Source organism: Cervus canadensis, chromosome 12 (genome assembly GCF_019320065.1).
Source record: "Cervus canadensis isolate Bull #8, Minnesota chromosome 12, ASM1932006v1, whole genome shotgun sequence".
In the NCBI taxonomy this organism is placed as follows: domain Eukaryota; kingdom Metazoa; phylum Chordata; class Mammalia; order Artiodactyla; family Cervidae; genus Cervus; species Cervus canadensis.
Window position 1 is genome coordinate 44,638,976 of NC_057397.1, and position 19,696 is coordinate 44,658,671.

A 19,696-nucleotide genomic window follows, 5' to 3' on the forward strand; every position below is an offset into this window, starting at 1 on the left:
AGTTGTTCTGAGAGGGTGCCATCTTAACAACTAATGGTTTCTGTACAAACAGTGGTTAACAGTCTACTTGGCATGCAGTGGCTGCAGCAAAACTGCTTGAGGTAAAAGTGTGAGAGGTGGATCCCAGGCCAGAAGCAAGAAACTGAAGGAGAAGGTACCAGTTGTAAGCTTTCCACTTGTCTAACAGACTGTATTTTTAGCGTCAAGAGGCAGTGGCTGGTGAGAAGGAATTGCATTTTTACAAAACGTCTGAAGCAAGAGTTCTCTTCAGTCTTTCAGTTCAATTCAGTTCAGTCACACAGTCATGTTTGTCTCTTTGCAACCCCATGGACTGCAGCACGCCAGGCTTCCCTGTCCATCACCAGCTCCCAGAGCTTGCTCAAACTCATGTCCATTGAGTTGGTGATGCCATCCAGCCATCTCATCCTCTGTTGTCCCCTCAGTCTTTAGTTGTGATCAGATCTTCAAAATTCCCATTATAATAAATGAGCATCATATAAACTTACCAAGGGTTAATCACTTTGAATATGAAATGTGATCATAGTCTGGTGATGTAAAAACACGAATTAAAACCACAGTTCATCAGGTCAGGGCTCAGGTTTTTATGCACACACACACACACATTCCTGGCAACAGTGTCCAGACACTGAAATGCTTATTAGGCAACGAGTAATGGACGGACCCAGGTAGAGAATGAGCAGGTTTGGGAACATTTTACAACTTTGAAAAGTTACTCCTTCTCCTCTGAGACACTCAATGACTTGGAAATTGGCATGGAGACAGAAGGAAGATAGAATAGAGGTAAAGGAATTGAATGAAGGGAGAACGGGAAGAGAAAGTCCAGAAACAGAAAGGATTAAAGGGAATGGAAACTAATCAAAGGGATGCTTCCTAAAGCAGATAAGAATATGAGGGACTGAGGCCATGGAAGACACCACAGTATTTTGACTGGGACCAACCAAGAGTGTTTCTTGGTCTGAACATGCTATTTATATTTACAGTGTGCTGCTTATAATCTGTTTCTAAATATGAACTATTTAACCCTTCTTAAAATGAGGTACAGTAAAAGTAAATAGTTAAAAACATACCTAAAATGATTATAATGTTAAACTATACTCAAAAAAGGGCAAATAAAAGATTCAAGAAATGAAATGAGAAGAGGCTTCGGTGAACTAACTTCCTATTGCATAACTATATACTTAGCTTTGGATTCTGTTTTATAAGGCAAAGAGAGAGTGATTTAGTACTGTTGAGTTAAAACTGCAAGAGCATCAACACAACAAAACAGTCTAAAATTTTAGCAGAACATTAATGCTTTTTTTTCTGGTCCTGAAAAAATTATGCAGCAGATAAAATAAAGGGCAATGTTTTCATTATATTTTTTTTAAAAAAGAAAGAAAGGAAAGAAGAAAGGAAAAGGAATCTTATGAAACTGTTTTATATGTATATAGCATCTTATAATTTATGCATTTGTTGTTGTTCAGTCACTAAGTTGTGTCCTACTCTTTGCAACCCCATGGACTGCAGCACACCAGTCTTCCTTGTCCTTCACTATCTCCCAGAGTTTGCTCAAATCAGTCACCATTGAGTTGGTGATGCTATCTAACCATCTCATCTACTACCACCCTCTTCTCCTTTACCTTCAATAATTTCTAGAATCAGGGTCTTTTCTGATGAGTCAGCTCTTCCCATCAGGAAACCAAAGTATTGGAGCTTCAGCATCAGTCCTTCCAATGAATATTCAGGTTTGATTTCCTTTAGGATTGACTGGTTTGATCTCCTTGTTGTCCAAGGGACTCTCAAGAGTCTTCTCCAACACCACAATTTGAAAGCATCATTTCTTCAGTGCTCAGCCTTTTTATGGTCCAGCTGTCACATCTGTACATGACTACTGGCAAAACCATAGTTTGACTATATAGACCTTTGTCAGCAAAGTGCCCTCTCTGCTTTTTAATACAATGTCTAGGTTTGTCATAACTTCCCCTCCAAGGAGTAAGCAACTTCTAATTTCATGGCTGCAGTCACTGTCTGCAGTGATTTTGGAGCCCAAGAGAATAAAATCTGTCACTTTTTACGCTTTTTCCCCTTCTATTTGCTATGAAGTGATGGGACTGGATGTCATGATCTTAGTTTTTTGAATGCTGAGTTTTAAGCCAGCATTTTTACTCTCCTCTTTAACCCTCATTAGGAGGGTTTTTAGTTCCTCTTCACTTTTTGCCATTTGAGTGGTATCATCTGCATATCTGAGGTAGTTGATTCTCCTGGCAATCTTGATTCCATCTTGTGATTTATCCAGCCTGGCATTTTGCATGATGTACTCTGCATATCATATAAGTTAAGTAAACGGGGTGACAATATACAGCCTTGATGTACTCCTTTCCCAATTTTGAATCAGTCTGTTGTTTCATGTCCAGTTCCAACTGTTGCTTCTTGACCTACATACAAATTTCTCAGGAGACAGGTAAGGTGGTCTGGCATTCCCATCTCTTTTAGAATTTTCCACAATTTATTGTGATCCACACAATCAAAGGCTTTCATGTAGTCAGTGAAGCAGAAGTAGATGTTTTTCTGGAATTCCCTTGCTTTCTCTATGATCCAATGAATGTTAGCTATTTGATCTCTGGTTCCTCTGCATTTTCTAAATCCAACTTCTACATCTGGAAGCTCTCAGTTCACGTACTGTGGAAGCCTACCTTGAAGGATTTTGAGTATAACCTTACTAGCATGAGAAATACACACAATTGTATGGTAGTTTGAACATTCTTTGCCATTCCCCTTCTTTGGGATTGGAATGAAAACTGACCTTTTTTAGTCCTGTTCCACTGCTGAGTTTTCCAAATTTGTGCATATATTGAGTGTAGCACTTTAACAGCATCATCTTTTAGGATTTGAAACAGCTCAGTTAGAATTCCATCTCCTCCACTAGCTTTGTTTGTAGTAATGCTTCCACTTGACTTCACACACCGGGATGTCTGGCTCTAGGTGAGTGACCACACTATGATGTCTTTCCTGGTCATTAAGACTTTTTAAGCATAGTTCTTCTGTGTATTATTTCTGCCTTTTCTTTATCAATTCTGCTTCTGTTAGATTCTTACCATTTCAGTCCTTTACCATGCTCATCCTTACATGAAATGCTCCCTTGATATCCCCAGTTTTCTTGAAGAAATCTCTAGTCTTTCCCATTATATTGTTTTCCTCTACTTCTTTGCAATTTTCATTTAAGAAGGCCTTCTTATCTCTCTTTGCTGCTCTCTGTAACTCTGCCTTCAGTTAGGTATATCTTTCCCTTTCTCCCTTGCTTTTAGCTTCTCTTCCTTCCTCAGCTATTTGTAAAGCCTCCTCAGACAATTCACAGTTTAATTCCTATATAAGTCATAGACTTATATAGGAAACATAAAATGATCATGTTACAGGCAAAATTTGCAAATATAACACTTTCTGTAAAATTGATGGGCTCAAGTCTTCTGACTCTTAATTCAGTTCTGTTTCTTTGAGAAAGTTTTGTGTTGAAGGTAAACTATTAAACTAGTAATTCTACTTGTTGAATTGCCTCAAAATTAACTGACATTTTTCATATATATGGAGCAAACCATAATTTGAAAAGATATAGGCACCCCAGTGTTCATTGCAACACTATTTATAATAGCTAAGACATTGAAACAATCTAAATGTCCTATCCATTGATGATAAATGTATAAAGAAGATGTGGTATATATATAATGGAATATTACTCAGCCACAGAAGAGTATGAAATAATGCCATTGGCAGCAACATGGATGGCCTAGAGATTGTCATAGTTGAGTGAAGTCAGACAGAGAAAGACAAATATCATATGGTATCACTTATATGTGATATCTTAAAGAATGGTAAAAATGAGCTTATTTACAAAACAGAGTCACAGATGTCTAAAACAAACGTGGTTGCCAAGGGGGGAAGGGGGAAAGGACAAAGTGGGAGACTGAGGATTGACATGTTCACACTACTAAATATAAAATAGATAACTTGCAGGGACGTAAGTTAGCACAGGGAATTCTAGTCAGTACTCTGTAATGACTACATGGGAAAAGAGTCTAAAAAAGAGTGTGTCTATGTATACGTATAACTGATTCACTTTGCTATACAGAAGAAACTAACACAACATAGTAAATCAACTATACTCCAATAAAAATTAATTTCAAAATATATAAGAAAAGAAAATTTGCAGTTTTCCTATTTTGAAGAATCAGAGCATAGAATTTAAGGCATTCATGACCACTGGAAAGCAAGCTAGGAATTTCACAAAGAGAAAACTGGGGCAGAGAGGTAGGGCAGAAGCTATTCAAGTTCTCTATATAAACTATTTCGAAATCTCTGGCTACCCATAGACCATGTGTATGGCAAAGCCAGACTTCAATCAGCCCAGCTAAGAAAAATAAGAAACTGAGATTTAAATTACTGCCCAAAAGGTAGAGTTCACGTTTGAATCTAATCAAGCTAGTTTCCTACTAAAATAAAAATATCAACAGTATTTGTAGGAAAGTATGGAATCCAGAGAATCCTCAACATAATATTCATTATGTCCAGGATACAACTAAACATATTTGTGATGTAAAATGAATAAGGAAAATATGGTCTATTCTTAAGAGAAAAGACAATCAATGGATGACCTAGTTATTGGAGTTAGCAGACAAGTACTCTAAAGAGGCCATTATTACTATGCTTATACTGAAGGGAAAGATTGCACATCTCAGGAGAAAAGTTATAAAAAGAAACTGAATTCAAATTACAAAAATGAAAACTATATTATCTCACATAAAAATTCACTGGATAGCATAACTGCAGAATTAAGATGACAGAGGAAAGAGTTAGTAAACAAAGAAGTCTAGGGAAAAAGGAGCTCTAAATGAAAGTCAATAGATAAATTAAAATGAAAATCTGTAAAATATTTATTTATTTTTTCTTTTTTTTTTCTTTTTATTAGTTGGAGGCTAATTACTTCACAACATTTCAGTGGGTTTTGTCATACATTGATATGAATCAGCCATAGATTTACACGTATTCCCCATCCCGATCCCCCCTCCCACCTCCCTCTCCACCCGATATTTAAATAAGCCAAAATGTGCAGGCAAAGAAGAAGAAAGGAAAAAGAAAAGGAGGGTGTGGCAAAGAGAGAAAAAATCCAAAAGACAGATGGAAGTCCAACACTCCAATACTTTGGCCACTTGATGTGAAGAACTGATTCATCAGAAAAGACCCTAATGCTGGGAAAGATTGAAGGCAGAAGGAGAAGGGGACAACAGAGAATGAGATGGTTGGATGACATCACCAACTGGATGGACATGAGTTTGAGCAAGCTCCAGGAGTTGGTAATGGACAGGGAGGCCTGGTGTGCTGCAGTCCATGGGGTCGCGAAGAGTCGGACACGACTGAGCAACTGAACTGAACCCCTAATTTATTTTTCCCCTGTCCCTTAACCATTTGGTAACCATAGGTTCGTTTTCTGTTTCTGTGAGTCAGTGTCTGTTTTGTATATAGATTAACTTGTGTTATTTTTTTAGATTTCACACGTATCATGTAATTTTGCCTCTCTCTGCCTGACTTACTTCACTTAGTATGATATTCTCTAGGTCCATCCATCTTGCTGCAAATGGCAATATTTCATTCTTTTTTAAGCTGAGTAATGTTTCTTTGTGTATATATATCACATCTTTTTAAACCAGTCATCTGTTGTTGGGCACTTGTTTTCATGACAGCTATTGTAAATAGATCTCCCTGGTAGCTCAGATGGTAAAGAATCTGCCTGCAGTGTGGGAGATACGAGTTCGATCTCTGGGTAGGGAAGATTCCCTGGAGAATGGAATGGCAACCCGCTCCAGTATTCTTGCCTGGGAAACCCCATGGACTGAGGAGGCTGGTGGGCTACAGTCCATGGGGTTGCAAAGAGTCAGACATGACTGAGTGACCAACACTAGTGTAAATGGTGCTGCTAACAGCACTGCGGTGCATGTATCCTTCAAATTGGGGCTTCCCTGGTGGCTCAGTGGTAAACAACCTGCTTGTCAATGCAGGAGACTTGGGTTCAATCCCAGAGTCGGGAAGATCCCTTGGAGAAGGAAATGGCAACCCACTCCAGTATTTTTGCCTGGGAAATGCCATGGACAGAAGAGCCTGGTGGGCTACAGTCCATAGCATCGCGAAGGAGTCTGATGTGATTTAGCAACTAAACAACAAATCTTTCAAATTAGAGTTTTCACCTTTTCTGGATATATGCCTATGAGTTCGTTTGCTGGATAGTATGGTTTCTCTATTTTTAGTTTTTAAAGGACCCTCATGCTGTTTTCCATAGTAGCTGCACCGATTTACATTCCTACCAACAGTGAAGAGAGTTCCCTTCTCTCCACATCCTCTACAGCATTTATTGTTTGTAGACTTCTTCATGATAGCCATAGAATTTATCATTTTAATATTTGTGTCTAAAATTACTTTTCAAAATTTTCACCATAAGAAGCTAGGTTAAAAAAGAGTGGAGTTAAGCAAAGAAAGAACCTGGGGGCAAAGTGACCTTAAAGCCACAGTGATCAGAGACTGTAGTAGAGGCCTTAAGAGCTACACATAATCAGCAGAACAGAACAGATGGCTCAGGAATGGACTCCTACTTGTATAGTTAAATGATTTTTATGTGGTTTTTTCTTTATTGTGGTAATAACACTTAACATGAGATTATACTCTTAACAAAGTTTTAAGTACTCAGTACAATATTATTACCTATCTGTACAATGGCATTTAAATTTTGAGGAAGTTGCTGATAGTGTCCAGTGGAGAAGGAAAGGTCATTTCAACAAATGGTAGTAGAATGAATAGAAAGCTATATTGGAAAAAAATGAACTATAATTCTTGCTGCACATCATATATAAAAATAAATTAGAAATAGCCCTAAATATTAAAGCTAAAACCAGAAAGCTCTTAGAGGAACAAATAGAAGAATATATTAACGATTTAGGCATATGTAAAGACATCATATTCAGTAACAGAAAGAAATAACCATAAGAAAAATATCAATAAATTAAACTGCATCAAAATTAAAATACTCATCAAAAGACATTATTAATAATATGAATAGGTAAATGACAGGCTTGGAGAAGTTAATGAGAAAATATCTCTTTGATCATATAATGCAACATCAAAAAACAAACAACCCAATTAAAAAATTGGCAGAAGACATGAGTAGACATTTTTCCAAAGAAGACATACAGATGGCCAATAGGCACATGAAAAAAATTCTCAACATAGCTAATCATCAGAGAAATGAAAATTAAACCACAATGAGATATTGTCTGACATCTATCAGAATGACTATCATTAAAAAGAATACAAATAACAAATTTTGGCAAGGATGTAGAGAAAAGGCAACTCTCGTATACTGTTAGTGGGAATGTAAAGTAGTGCAGCTACTATGGAAAACAGTATGGAGATTTCTCAAAAAACTTAAAATAGAACTACCATACGACCCAGAAATTTCACTCCTTGGTATACATCTGGAAAAAATGAAACATGAAAACACTAATTCAAAAAGATACATGCACCCCAGTGTGTATAAGTATTTGCGTATATATGTTTGGAGTACTACTCAACCATGCAAAAATAATAAGATTTTGCTATTTGCAACCACATAGATGGACTTAGAAGGTATTATGCTAAATGGAATAAGTCATACTGTATGATATCACTTATAAAATCTAAAAAAATAAACTAGTGAATATAACAAAAAAGAAACAGACTCACAGGTATAGAGAGTACACTAATGGTTACCAGTGGGGGGACCAGATAGGGGTAGGAGATTAAGACACAAAAACATTATGTATAAAATAAATAAACTGCAAGGATATATTGTATAATGCAGGGAATACAGCCATTATTTTATAATAACTAAAAATGGAGTATAACCTTTAAAGAGGTGAATCACTGTATACCTGTGGGGCTTTCATGGTAATTCAGGCCAGAAAGAATCTGCCTGCAATGTGGGAAACCCAGGTTCGATCCCTAGGTCAGGAAGATCCCCTGGAGAAGGGAATGACAACCCACTCCAGTATTCTTGTCTGGAGAATCCCATGGACAGAGAAGCCTGGCAGGCTACAGTCCATGGGGTCGCAAAGAGTTGGACACAACTGAGCATCTAACAACACAACATATATACCTATAACTTACATAATATTGTACATTAACTATACCACCATAAAATATATACATATTTGTTTGACAAATGGCTGAAATTCAAGATGTACATAGAGTTCACAAAACTCAATAATAAAATAAACAACTAACCCAAGGTAAAATGTTTGAAAAGATATTTCACAAAAGAAGATATAATAACCTATAATCATATGAAAATCTGTTCAACATCATTCACCACATTATTCAAATTAAAATTGTAAAAAATACAGTATACTAATGCATATATATGGAATTTAGAAAGATGGTAATGATGACCCTATATGCAAGACAGAAAAAGAGACACAGGTGTATAGAACAGACTTTTGGACTCTATGCGAGAAAGCGAGGGTGGGATGATCTGAGAGAACAGCATCGAAACATGTATATTATCAAGTGTGAAACAGATCACCAGCCCAGGTTGGATGCATGAGACAAGTGCTCAGGGCTGGGTGCACTGGGAAGACCCAGAGGGATGGGATGGGGAGGGAGGCGGGAAGGGGGATCAGGATGGGGAACACATGTAAATCCATGGCTGATTCATGTCAATGTATAGCAGAAACCACTACAATATTGTAAAGTAATTAGCCTCCAACTAATAAAAATAATTGGGGAAAAAATAAAATTGTAAAAAAAAACCACTGAACACCTACTAGAATGGCTAAAATTAAGGACTGTAAACACCAAATCTTGGTGAGGATGTGGAACAAATGAAACTCTTTTACATTGTTGGTAGGATTCCCATAATTTACCATCACTTTGGAAAATGGCCTGGCAATTTCACATGAAACTAATCATGTACAAATTCTATGACTCAGCAACTCCACTTCCAGGTAGATATTTACCCAACAGACATAAAAGTATGTTAACAAAAAGAACGTGTATAATAATGTTCACAATAGCTTTATTCATATTTGCCCCAAACTGTCTCAACTGTTCACCTATATGAGAATGGATAAACAAATTATGGGACATTTATATAATATGTACTGTATCTCTCTGTCTAAAAAGAAATGAATTATTGGTACATGAGAAAATGTGAATATATGTAAAAAATTATACTGAGTGAAAGAAGCCTTACATTCTATAAAATAGACCACATAGTGTCTATATACTGCATGATGTCATATTTATTAAAACTGAAAATTTAATTTATGGTAGAGTTGATATGCATACTATTCAAATGGTGGAATGTTCATAATTAAAAAAGAAAATCAGCCTACTTGCTCTTTTACTTGATATGCTAGAAGGAGTATTGATATCCTTACATGGACCTTTATCTGAGTGGAAACACTTCTGATTCTGTATGTGGATGGGCTCAAGAGTTGTTTTGGAACTGCGCAAACCCTTGCATTAGGACACAACCCAGACTTCGTGGCTCCTCACCAACATTTGAGAGCAAATGTTACCAACTGTTCATCCACTGTAGAACTTGAGCCTATGTTGGAGTGTGATTTTGAATAGCACATTTGCATCGGCCTCTTAGGATGTGGGATGTTGTTCAGCCGCTAAGTCCGACTCTGCAACCTCGTGGACAGCAGCATGCCAGGCTTCCCTGTCCATCACCATCTCCCAGACTTTGCTCAAACTCATGTCCATTGAGTGGGTGGTGCCATCCAAACATCTCATCCTCTGTCGCCCCCTTCTCCTCCTGCCCTCAATCTTTCCCAGCATCAAGGTGAGTTTGCCACAGAATGTGTCACATATTTGAATATTTCAAGTTGGTAAATGGAATATATCAGTTTTTTTCACTTAAATGTGTTTGTCTGCTGAAAATTATGATTTCAATGTTAAGTATACTTGGTTTATCAATAATATACCTATGTCCTTAGTAAATGTTTTTCTTCCTCTGGGTCTGTTTCTTAGCATAGTCATAGATTTGTGTAAAATTATTCTGATATAAATAAAATAGATAACCAACAAGAACCTATTATATAGCACAGGGAACTCTGCTCAATGTTATGTGGCAGCCTCGATGACAGGGGAGTTTGGGGGAGAATGGATGCATGTATCTGCATGGCTGAGTCCCTTCATGTTCACCTGAAACTATCAAAGCATTGTTAATTGGCTACACCCCAATGCAAAATAAATAACAAGTAAAAAAAAAAAACTTAGTTTACTTAACTCTTATCTGTTTTAATATTGGATTGGCCAAACAGTTCTTTCGAGTTTTCCCATAGGATGGCCCAGAAAAACCCGAGTGAACTTTTTGGCCAACCCAATATTTACTTACAGTTTTGTTGTTGTTGTTTTTGTTTTGTTTTGTTTTTCAGTAAACTCCTCTGTGAACGAAGGCCTATATGATCTTTGCCAGATGTTTATAGTCCTATGAGCTGGGACATTTTCTGGATTGTGTATTACTATTTCCTTAGTGCCTAGAACAATTCATGGCATATAGTTGATTATCAATAAGTGCTTGTTGAATAAGTTAATAATAAAAGATCTATTTTAAAATATTAAGTAGATGTTGTCAGTGTTCTATTCCTGTTCCTTCTAGAGAAGGGTGTTTTTTGTTTTGTTTTTTTTTAAACTGTTCAGCATTTTTAGATTACAAGTTTGGTAAAGGCCTCTGGCTATCATAGGTGTATTAGCATTACTGAAAGGCCAAAGGTTAGTTCATATATAATGTTCTTCCACTCTGGGCCATAGATGGTATTTATTACATAAAAAATCCTGTGTAGTAGAACAAATATTATCAGTTAGTAGTCTGGAAAAAGGCGTGCTCTATAAATGTCTTTTATAATAGTCAGATATATAAAGAACAATACTTGAATTAACCAGGAGTCTGTTTTCTGTAGATCTCAAACTGATGAAGATAATGAAGTTGGTGGGCTTCCCCAGTGACTCTGTGGTAAAGAATCCACCTGCAGTGCAGGAGGTGGATTTGATCCCTGGAAAGGGAAGATCCCCTGGAGGAGAAAATAGCAACCTACTCCAGTATTATTTGTGTGCGTGCTCAGTCTGTATATCTGTATTTTTTTTTATATCCGCATTTTTAAAGGAATATTTTGTTTCATCTAGACTAAAAGCGCAAGAGTGGGGAAACAAGTAACCATGATGGTGACTATGATTCACAGTGAAGCAGAAGATAGAGAATTACTCTCTAAAACCCAGAGCCTGGAGGTGTTTAGTATAAGGACAGACACCTATAGGTAAAGATGGCCTCATTGAGAATCAGGGCACAGTATAATGATTACAATTAATAATGAAGACCTCAAGTTATCAAGGAATGACTGAGATTGTAGTCAAATCTGCAGGTGTGTTTCCTTTGTTTCTGGGATTCCAGCTATACTATGTTTTCCAGCCTTCCTATGCCCATAGTGTTAGTGATGAACAAGGCATAGTGTTAGATGCTCAGTTGTGTCCAGCCAGCTCTTTGCAACCCCATGGACTATAGCCTGCCAGGCTCCTCTGTCCATGGAATTCTCCAGGCAAGAATACTAGAGTAGGTAGCCATTACCTTCTCCAAGGGATCTTCCTGACCCAGGGATTGAACTCGGGTCTCCTGCATTTCAGGCAGATTCTTTACTGTCCGAGCCTCTAGGGAAGCCCATAACACTGAGTTTTTTTCTAGTCAATAAGATGTTAACAGGAGGAATATGTATTTCCTATAGTTCTGATCCATAAAATCTTTTACAAGACCCTCCAATGGTCTTCCCAATCTAATCTGTACATTTTGATGCTTAGTATGATTTAGAAAACTGCATTTTGAAGATAGCAGAGATTCTATTAGCTTGGATTTTTGAATGACTGTGATCATCAAACTTCCATTGCCTCTTATCTAGAACTCCTGTTTTGGTCTTTACTTGAGTGAAAGACAAACTTAGGTTTTGTCAAGCCTCTGAGTGTGCTGTCAAGTCGACTAGCCACTAGCTACATATGTCTTAGAATATTTCAGATTTAGCTAGTGGAGCCAAGGTGAATTTTAAATTTTATTAGATTTAAATTTAAATAGCCATATGTGGTTTATGACTACCATATTAGCACAGATCTAGTAGGGCTTGGCTACATTTATTTTTTCATTTGAAGATTTGGACTAAGTACTGGCGGTTTTTGCCAATAAAACCAGATCCTGTATCTTATATGTGGCATAGAGTATTCTTAGTAGTGTGTCCTCTGTGGACTTCCCCAGCATCCCTTTAACCATGCTTCATCTCACACATGGTGCCACATTCACTCCCAAATTATGAGTACTGTTTGTCTAACCTATACCCTTCCCGTCTACTGCCTGACATGCTTTGCTCCTTCATGGCCACTGGCAAATAGCCTCTCATCTTTCAAAATTTAGAGGTCGTGTCACCCTTCCTATGAACACATTTTTTGATGCATTCCAGGAAGAATTGCTCATTTTCTCCATTGTGTCACATTGAAACCTTCTAGATTTCTATTATGTCACCTTCAACACTCATTGCATTTATTTGTTACTGCATTTCTGTCTCTTCATATTAGACAGGAAGTTTCGGAGAATGGACTGTGTCTATTTAATATTTGTTGTTGTAGCACTTAGGACATCAGTTTCAATGTAGATCGTCAATAAGATACATGAATAGTAGATTTTGGGAATAGAATTCTATGATAATCCTCTACTGTTCTCCCTCTTTGATTTGCATTATCCCCCAAGATGTTAAGGCTGGACCTTAACACTGACTAAGGCTGGGCCAGTGTTTTCTGCCCTTTATTTATATTCAAAAGGATCTACTTCTGAGACTTTACCCTTAGTGAGCACAGAATCAATGGTTATGGTTCACAGAATGAAACTACAATGGCACATTGCATTTCTTTCTGTGTTAATTTCAGATTCTCTGTGTGTGCGGAGTTGCTTCAGTCATATCTGACTCTTTGCAACCCCTATGGGCTGTAGCCTGCCAGGTTCCTCTGTCAATGGAATTCTCCAGGCAAGAATACTGGAGTGGATTGCCATTTCCTACTCCAAGGGATCTTCTTGACTCAGGGATCAAACCTGGGTCTCCTGCAAATGAGGCAGATTCTTTACCATCTGAGCCACCAGGGAAGTCCTAACTTTTTTTGAGGAGCCTCAATTCTGGTTTCCATAGCTGCTGCACCAATTTACATTGCTACCACAGTGCGCAAGGATTCCCTTTTCCCCACATCTTCACCAACACTGTTGTATCTTGTCTTTCTGATGGTAGCAATTCTAATAGGATGGAGGTGATATCTCAATGCAGTTTTGATTTGCATTTCTCAGATGAGTAGTGATGTTCAGCACCTTTTCATCTACCTATTGGCCATTTGTATGTTTTCTTTGGAAAAGTGTCTATTTGGTTCTTCTGCCCATTCTAAAACCAGATTGCTTTTCTTTGTCCGTTTTCTTTGTTGTTGTTGAGTTACATAAGTTCCTTATATGTTTTGGATATTAATCCCGTCAGTTCAGTTCAGTCACTCAGTTGTGTTCAACTCTTTGTGACCCCATGGACTGCAGCACACCAGGCCTCCCTGTCCGTCACCAACTCCTGGAGCTTGCTCAAACTCATGTCCATCCAGTCGGTGATGCCATCCAACCATCTCATCCTCTGTTGTCCCCTTATCCTTCTGCCTTCAATCTTTCCCAGCATTAGGGTCTTTTCCAATGAGTCAGTTCTTCGCATCAGGTGGCCAAAGTATTGGAGCTTAAACTTCAGTCCTTTTAATGAATATTCAGAACTTATTTCCTTTAGAATTGACTAGTTGGATCTCCTTGCAGTCCAAGGGACTCTCAAGAGTCTTCTCTAATACCACAGTTCAAAAGCATCAATTCTTTGATGCTCAGCTTTCTTTAAGAGAAGGAAATGGAAACCCACTCCAGTATTCTTGTCTGGAGAATCCCATGGACAGAGGAGCCATGGCCTCTCTGTAGCCATGTAGCCGTGTAGCCATGCGGGCTACAATCCATGGGGTCGCAAAGAGTTGGACACAACTGAAGTGACTTAGCTAGCAGCTTTCCTTATAGTCCAACTCTCACATCCATACATGACTACTGGGAAAACCATAGCTTTGACTTGAAGGACCTTTGTTGGCAGAGTAATGTCTCTGCTTTTTAATATGCTGTCTAAGTTGGTCATAGCTTTCCCTCCAAGGAGCAAGTGTCTTTTAATTTCATGTCTGCAGTCACCATCTATAGTGATTTTGGAGCCCAAGAAAGTAAAATCTGGTACTGTTTCCACTTTTTCCCCATTGATTTGCTGTAAAGTGATGGGACCAGATACCATGATCTTAAGTTTATTGGATGTTGAGTTTTAAGTCAGCTCTTTCACTCTCCTCTTTCACCCTCATTAAGAGGCTCTTTAGTTCCTCTCCTCTTTCTGCCGTTAGAGTGATATCACCTACTTATCTGAGGTTGTTGATAGTTCTCCTGGCAGTCTTGATTCCAGCTTGTGATTCATCCAGCTCTGCATTTTGTGTGATGTACTCTGTACAGAAGTTAAGCATGGTGACAGTATACAGACTTGTCATACTCCTTTCCCAATTTTGAACATTGGCAGGCAGCTTCTTTACCACTGAGCTCCCTGGGAAGCCCCTTCATTTTTTCTAGAGACTATTTTTTCTCCATTGAATATTCTTGGCTTCCTTGTCAAATATTAATTGACCATACATACATGGATTTATTTCTGGGTTTCAGTTCTGTTCCTTTGGCCCTGGTGTCTATTTTTATGCTGGTACCCTGTTATTTCACTATAGTTAGTAATATAGTTTGAAATCAGCAATGTGATGCCTCTGGCTTTCTTCTTTCTCAAGATTTTTTTTGGCTATTTGGAGTCTTTTTGTGGTTCCATATATATTTTAAGATTGTCTTTCCTATTTCTGTGAGAAATACCGTTGGGTTAACTGAAAAGGAAATACAGAAAACAATCTCATTCACAATAGAATGAAAATGAAAATTTTGACATGAATTTATCCAAGGAGGTGAAAGATCTGTACATTGAAAACCTCAAGACTATGTTGAAAGAAATTGAAGAAGGCAAAAATAAATGGAAAGATAGATCCATGCTCATGAATTGGAAGAATGAATATTGCTAAAATGTCTATACTACCCAAAGCTGTCTATAGGGTCAATGTTATCCCTATCAAAATTCCAACGATAGTTTTTAGAGTAGACTTTACTCCCTGTGCACGGTCATTACTCCTACAGCATGGTTCTCCCATGGTTTCAGCTAGTAGGCTGAGATGTCCCCGAAGATCTCTTTGCCCTGATTGGACCTGAAATCCAAATTTTTCTCAGCACTTTACAGCCTCAGAAATCTCTGCAGAGCTCCAACCTCCCAGTGAATTTTCCCTGCTAAACTTTTTGGAATCTTAACTTGTAGCAATTCAGGAATTAACCAAGAATTCTAGCGGGAATTTGTCAGGTTTTGATGCTTCTTACCTTTGCACCCTTCCTATATAATAACCTGTCTTCAAACCCTAGAGTATTGGAAGTTCCAAAGTTTACTCTGTTTATACAACCCAGCAAGAATACCACTCTTCATGGGCTTTATTTCTCTGTGCCATAATTTAGGAAGCCTTATCAGGGAGAAAACCAGGATAAATGTGGTACACTCACCTTTATGCTTCCTTCTTTCAATGACCAGAGCCCTGTGTTAATTGTTAACACTGTCTGCAAATAGTTATTTAATATACTTTGTCCAGTTGCTTATCATGGGAGGTAGATTTAATACCAGATAGTCTGCCAAAGGGCTTCCCTGGTGGATGAGATGGTAAAGAATTTGCCTGCAGCGCAGGAGACCTGCCCGGGTTCAATCCTGGGTGAGGAAGATCCCCTGGAAAAGGGAATGGATACCCACTCCAGTATTCTTGCCTGGAGAATTTCATGGACAGAGGAGCCTGGCAGGCTACAGTCCATGGGGTTGCAAAGAGTCAGACTCAACTGAGCAAGTCACACACACACACACACACACACACACACACCACTGCCAAAACCAAAATACCCTACCGATATCTCTTATTTCCATGGTTATTCCTTGTCTATGCCAAGGTCTCTTATTTTCTTCCTTACTTCTTAACATTTTCCTCATTCTTCAAGAGCAAAAGCATTCTACCCACTTTTTCTATGAATAGGTGACCTTAGACAAGTTTCTCACTTTATTCATCTAAAAGAATCACATAATAAATAGGCAGAGTTTCTCACATTGTGTTCCATGTAAATACAGCCTATATCAGCAGTATCAAGGAGAGATGGTTTAAATCCCTGAGATCTTTCAAGATTTTCTGAAACAGAATCTTGGCTTAGTGAATCCTGAAGATTTGCCTTTTTACCAAGCTTTATGGATGGCCCTTATATAGACTAAAGTTTGAGAACACTGTCATAAGGCCATTGTGAAGTTTAAATAAGTTGTATTTTATGAAGTATCTGAAATATAAGTACTCAATAAATGCTAGTTTCCATCTGTCTTCCAACCCATACATTTTAGAAAGATGTTTTAAATAGATGTGCCAATATACGAAATATTTGGAAGCTATTCAGATAGTAGACCTATGTACATTCAAATGATTGCTGTCATTAACTTAAATATTCCATTATCCAGCTTTTTTTTTTGTTATCTATTGTACCATGCAATAAAAGAGAAGTTCACCTTTAAATCTGATATAAAATATAGAGCTGAAAAGTTAGTAGTCAGAATCCATCAAAATATTTCAGCCTTGTGATATATACTGAAGAGTTACTATTTCTTCCCATCCCTAAAAAATTTGGGGCTTTCCAGGTGGCTCAGCTAGGAAAGAATCTGCCTGCAATGCAGGAGACCCCAGTTCAATTCCTGGGTTGGGAAGATTCCCCAGGAGAAGGGATAGGCTACCCACTCCAGTATTCTTGGGTTTCCCTTGTGGCTCAGTTGGTAAAGAATTTGCATGCAATATGGAAGACCTGGGTTTGATCCCTGGGTTGGGAAGATCCCCTGGAGAAGGGAAAGGCTACCCACTCTAGTATTCTGGCCTGGAGAATTCCACGGACTGTATAGTCTATGGTGTCGCAGAGTCGGACACGACTGAGCAACTTTCACCTTCACTTTTTTTGAAAATCTGAAAGGGAAACTAAGATTCAACAGGAACAATACACAATGTGTAAAAAAGGGGAGCAAAATACACACTGTTCTGACTTGTGGTTTATCAAAGTGTATTCTTGTAAAGGAAGAAAATATCAAAAGCTGAAAGAGTGAAGTAAGGTCCAACTTCACGGTTCCACACAAAGCTAATTGTCTTAATTGTTGTAAGTGATTTAGAGGTCCTTAATGTTCATTAATGTAAAATAAAAATGAATAACCCCCCAAGTAATATCCTCCTTGGCTTAATGACATACAGAATCAATTGTGTGCAACAGTTAACATGCGGTTTTTAGAAAATTGGCTTCCTTTTTAGAAATGGCATCCAAGACATAGCTGCAAGGCAATTACCATCAATTACTCAATTATTTCTGTTTTAGTAATAGCATAATTCTCACTGGAAATAGATTACACTGTTGGGGTTTTAAGGTGATAATTAATCATGCATTTCCTACCCCCTGTACGAGTTTGGAATATTTGCTGGGGATCAAAATTCTAGCTTTATTTTTAGTAAACATAGATCAGGAAAAGTTTCTTGGATCTATAGCCACAACTGGGTTTCTACTACCTTTTACCCCAATTGAAACAATACAACTGAAGGAGAATTTGGATCTGCCAAGTAGGTTCACTCACTTAGATTTGTTGCATTACATCTGGTGATCTCTCTTAGTGGCGACTGAGAGAGGAAGGCCTATAGACTTGTATCTAGAAGAAATTTCTTAGTCCTGACCTATGTGTATTTATCTAAAGGATGCAGGCACAGAGCACAATTTGCTTCCCATGAGCAGGGGGATGAACCCATAGAATGAGGTAGCACATTTGTTTCCTTTACCAAATATCATGTCATACATTTTTACTTTAGGGTCAGAGGAGGAAGTTAGGATGTAAGGGTAATGATGTATCATTATACATTATTACTTAGGGTTAAACATGAAGCTTTTTTAAAGAACAGAGCACTATACTTGCTTGTTCATCTTCCTACTTCCCATAGACCTGTCCACTCTACTGCCTGAGCTCAGTCACTTCTGCTCATGTCCGACTCTTTGCCACCCCCTGGACTGTAGCCCTCCAGGCTTCTCTGTCCATGGGATTTCCAGGCAAGAATTCCCATGTGGGTTGCCATGCCATCCTCCAGCGGAATCTTCCTGACTCAGGGATCAAACCCATGTCTCCTGTGTCTCCTGTGTTACAGGTGGATTGAGCCACTGGGGAAGCCCACTCTACTGCCTAGTAGAATTTAAAACAACTAAGAGAACTTAGAATAAATAGCTAAAAACCAAATGGTAGCATCAAAATACACAAATACTCATGCCCGTATGCCCACACTGCATCCATATTTGGGTAGATTTCAATGTAGATATGTGTATACCTACTGTATTACTAAAGCCCTCTTATATGTACTATAGTTATACGTGTAACCCACATGTGAACTTACCTTTGAATTTCAAATGAAGTTGGCTGAAACCTCACCTAGTGAACAGTGGCAGAGATCCTGCATTGTATGTATGTATGTATGTGTATATATTATATATACATGAATGATTGGGCACTGATGTTGGTCCTGGTCCTGGCCCTGGTCTCTGGTCCTAAGACCTTACTTCTGATCAATCAGTTCAGTGTCTGGATTATCCTACACTACCAGCTGTGCTGTCCAGTTCCATGATGTGTACATTGAATGCCACATCTTTCTCCCATTTCCACCAAAACTATGGAAATGAAAACATTCCCATGAGGTGTTTAAGTGGATTCAGCCTCAGGTGCTTTATTAAGAGTTTGTGAAGATGGAGATGGTTTGTATAGTCATAAAATAAGCTCAAATTGAATCTTTGCATTCCTTCTTTATAGATCTGTTCATTATCAACACTAGCTTACTTTCCGTTCTCCTCTCCTCCTTTCCTTTTTCTCTCTTCCCAGTATCCTGCCCCTGAGGAATAAACTCTACTCCTCCCAAAATTATTTGCAAGTTTTCTTAAAGTTTTTCTCCAGCTCCTATTTTGAAACTCATGCCCAGGCCATCAAAGTAAGACCATGGACCAATTCCTCATGGTCTTATTTCCCTGAGCCTCTGCAAGGATATGAGAGCAGAGGGACCACATGATATGAACCCAGCGATATGAACTATACCACGAGGAGTTAGGAGCAAATTCCCCCTGTTTTGGTTTTACTATTAATCTTTTCACCTTTATTATATATAAATTGGATATCTGTAGCTCTAGGCTTCCCTGATGGCTCAGTCAGTAAAGAGTCTGCCTGCAACTCGGAAGACTTCAGTTTGATCCCTGGGTCAGGAAGATCCCCAGGAGAAGGAAATGGCAACCCACTCCAGTATTCTTGCCTGGGAAATCCCATGGACAGAGGAGCTTGGCAGGCTACAGTCCATGGGGTTGCAAGATTTGGACACAACTTAGCGACTAAACCCATACCTCTATTATTAAAGGGTTGTTAATTTCCACTTGCATACAGTTATCCATAGCTCT